Here is a 3,868-nt window from a genome sequence, read left to right on the forward strand (position 1 = left end):
ATTGTTAGCCGGGGTGGGGCGGGGCTACTGTTATGGGGCAGGGGGGGGATTGTTAGCCGGGGTGGGGCGGGGCTACTGTTATGGGGCAGGGGAATTGCCTGAATCGCCTCTGCCCCATCAAGGCCGAGGGTCCTAGGGCCCAGCAGAGGCAGCACCTGAGGCCCTGGTGGAGATTCTGCTATCACCTCAAAGAGAAAGTTGGCATAACTTCCTTGCTTCTGAAGGGTCACCCGTGCCTCTAAGTCACAGGGGGACCTAGGGCAGCTGACTCAGGCTGCAGGGCTTTAAACTAGATTTATGGGGAAGAAACCAAAGCCCTGAGGGAAGTGGGGAAGTAGGATACAGGGAGGAAGCAGGAGAGCACAAGAGGGGAGGACTCCTGCCTCACACTGAGAAAGCAGGGCGATCAGCGAGTTATCTTAAGTGCCTATACACAAATGCAAGAAGCCTGGGAACCAAGCAGGGAGAACTGGAAGTTCTGACACAGTCAAGAAATTATGATGTGATTGGAATAACAGACTTGGTGGGATAACTCACATGATTGGAGTATGGTCATGGATGGATATAAACGGTTCAGGAAGGGCAGGCAGGGCAGAAAAGGTTGGGGAGTTGTACTGTATGTAAGAGAGCAGTATCACTGCTTAGAGCTCCGGTAGGAAACTGCAGAAAAACCTGGGAGTCTCTGGATTAAGTTTAGAAGTGTGAGCAACAAGGGTGATGTCGTGGTGGGAATCTACTATAGACGACCAGACCAGGGGGGTGAGGTGGACGAGGCTTTTTTCAGGCAACTAACAGAAGTTACTAGATCACAGGTCCTGGTTCTCATGGGGGACTTCAATCACCCCGATATCTGCTGGGAGAGCAATACAGCGGTGCACAGACAATACAGGAAGTTTTTGGAAAGTGTAGGGGACAATTTCCTAGTGCAAGTGCTGGAGGAAACAACTAGGGGCAGAGCTCTTCCTGACCTGCTGCTCACAAACAGGGAAGAATTAGTAGGGGAAACAAGAGTGGATGGGAACCTGGGAGGCAGTGATCATGAGATGGTCGAGTTCAGGATCCTGACACAAGGAAGAAAGGCGAGCAGCAGAATACGGACCCTGGACTTCAGAAAAGCAGACTTTGACTCCCTCAGGGAACAGATGGGCAGGATCCCCTGGGAGAATAACATGAGGGGGAAAGGAGACCAGGAGAGCTGGCGGTATTTTAAAGAATCCTTATTGTGGTTGCAGGAACAAACCATCCTGATGTGTAGAAAGAATAGCAAATATGGCAGGCAACCAGCTTGGCTTAACGGTGAAATCCTTGCTGATCTTAAACACAAAAAAGAAGCTTACAAGAAGTAGAAGATTGGATAAATGACCAGGGAGGAGTATAAAAATATTGCTCAGGCATGCAGGAGTGAAATCAGGAAGGCCAAATCACACTTGGCATTGCAGCTAGCAAGGGATGTTAAGAGTAACAAGAAGGGTTTCTTCAGGTATGTTAGCAACAAGAAGATGGTCAGGGAAAGTGTGGGCCCCTTACTGAATGAGGGAGGCAACCTAGTGACATAGGATGTGGAAAAAGCTAATGTACTCAATGCTTTTTTTACCTCTGTCTTCACGAACAAGGTCAGCTCCCAGACTACTGCATTGGGCAGCACAGTATGGGGAGGAGGTGACCAGCCCTCTGTGGAGAAAGAAGTGGTTCAGGACTATTTAGAAAAGCTGGACGAGCACAAGTCCATGGAGCCGGATGCGCTGCATCCGAGGGTGCTAAAGGAGTTGGCGGATGTGATTGCAGAGCCATTGGCCGTTATCTTTGAAAACTCATGGTGATCGGGCAAGCTTCTGGATGACTGGAAAAAGGCTAACGTAGTGCCCGTCTTTAAAAAAGAGGAGGAGGAGGATCCGGGGAACTACAGGCCAGTCAGCCTCACCTCAGTCCCTGGAAAATCATGGAGCAGGTCCTCAAGGAATCCATTTTGAAGCACTTAGAGGAGAGGAAAGTGATCAGGAACAGTCAGCATGGATTCACTAAGGGCAAGTCATGCCTGACTAACCTAATTGCCTTCTATGACGAGATAACTGGCTCTGTGGATGAGGGGAAAGCAGTGGATGTGTTATTCCTTGACTTTAGCAAAGCTTTTGATACGGTCTCCCACAGTATTTTTGCCAGCAAGTTAAAGAAGTATGGGCTGGATGAATGGATTATAAGGTGGATAGAAAGCTGGCTAGATCATTGGCCTTAACAGGTAGTGATCAAAAGCTCCAAGCGGAGTGCCCCAAGGGTCGGTCCTGGGGCCGATTTTGTTCAATATCTTCATTAATGATCTGGAGGATGGCGTGGATTGCACCCTCAGCAAGTTTGCAGATGACACTAAACTGGGAGGAGTGGTAGATATGCTGGAGGGTAGGGATAGGATACAGATGGACCTAGACAAATTAGAGGATTGGGCCAAAAGAAATCTGATGAGGTTCAACAAGGACAAGTGCAGAGTCCTGCACTTAGGACGGAAGAATCCCATGCACTGCTACAGACTAGGGACCAAGTGGCTAGGCAGCCGTTCTGCAGAAAAGGACCTAGGGGTTACGGTGGACGAGAAGCTGGATATGAGTCAACTGTGTGCCCTTGTTGCCAAGAAGGCTAACGGCATTTTGGGCTGTATAAGTAGGGGCATTGCCAGCAGATCCAGGGATGTGATCATTCCCCTCTATTCAGCATTGGTGAGGTCTCATCTGGAGTACTGTGTCCAGTTTTGGGCCCCACACTACAAGAAGGATGTGGACAAATTGGAGAGAGTCCAGCGGAGGGCAACAAAAATGATTAGGGGGCTGGAGCACATGATTTATGAGGAGAGGCTGAAGGAACTGGGATTATTTAGTCTGCAGAAGAGAAGAATGAGGGGGGATTTGATAAACTGCTTTCAACTACCTGCAAGAGTTTCCAAAGAGGATGGATCTAGACTGTTCTCAGTGGTACCAGATGACAGAACAAGGAGCAATGGTCTCAAGTTGCAATGGGGGAGGTTTAGGTTGGATATTAGGGGGGAAAAAATCACTAGGAGGGTGGTGCGGCACTGGAGTGGGTTACTTAGGGAGGTGGTGGAATCTCCTTCCTTGGAGGTTTTTAAGGTCAGGCTTGACAGAGCCCTGGCTGGGATGATTTAGTTGGGGATTAGGTCTTGCTTTGAGCAGGGGATGGGAATAGATGACCGCCTGAGGTCCCTTCCAACTCTGAGATTCTAAAACTCTATTGTGGACACTCAGGTGCAGGGTAGAGCCTGCGCTCTGGCACTCTCCCCACCCCCTGGGAACTGACAGCCCAAGCTTCAGTCCAAGCCCAAATGTCTACACTGCAATGTTATAGCCCTGCAGGACGAGCCAAGTGAGCCTAAGTCTGCTGACCTGGGCCAGCCACAGGTCTTTTATTGCAGTGTAGACATACCTATAGGATTTGGCTGAACTAAGAGAGCGGTCTCAGGGTTAGCCACCATGTTTTCTACCTTGACCTAACCATGAGACAGTCTCTGCTGCAGCCCCATCTTAACACCTTTTGTCTTGATTTCGCTGGTCAAGGGATTAGCTAAATCAAGGTAAAAAGTGTTAATTTGCAGCTTCACTAAGAAAAAGGAAAGGCAACCTAACAGGTGTGTTAGCCCCAACCTATCTTTGTCCTCTCTTCCTAATCTAGGCAAACCAAGCCACGGCTCTGAAACAAAAGCCTTTTGCCTGTGGTTGGGCATATTCCACTGCCTCTTCCAAACAGCACCTCCACAGCCCCTAACTCTGCTCTCTTCAGTTGCCAGCAGATGGAAAGCAAGCGGGGTGTGGAAACACTGAGTGGTAAGTTATTGTGCGAGCCTGGCTGCGTTGCTGGAGAATGA

This window comes from Terrapene carolina, unplaced genomic scaffold, assembly GCF_002925995.2.
Source record: "Terrapene carolina triunguis isolate 2854851 unplaced genomic scaffold, T_m_triunguis-2.0 Scaffold166, whole genome shotgun sequence".
In the NCBI taxonomy this organism is placed as follows: domain Eukaryota; kingdom Metazoa; phylum Chordata; order Testudines; family Emydidae; genus Terrapene; species Terrapene triunguis.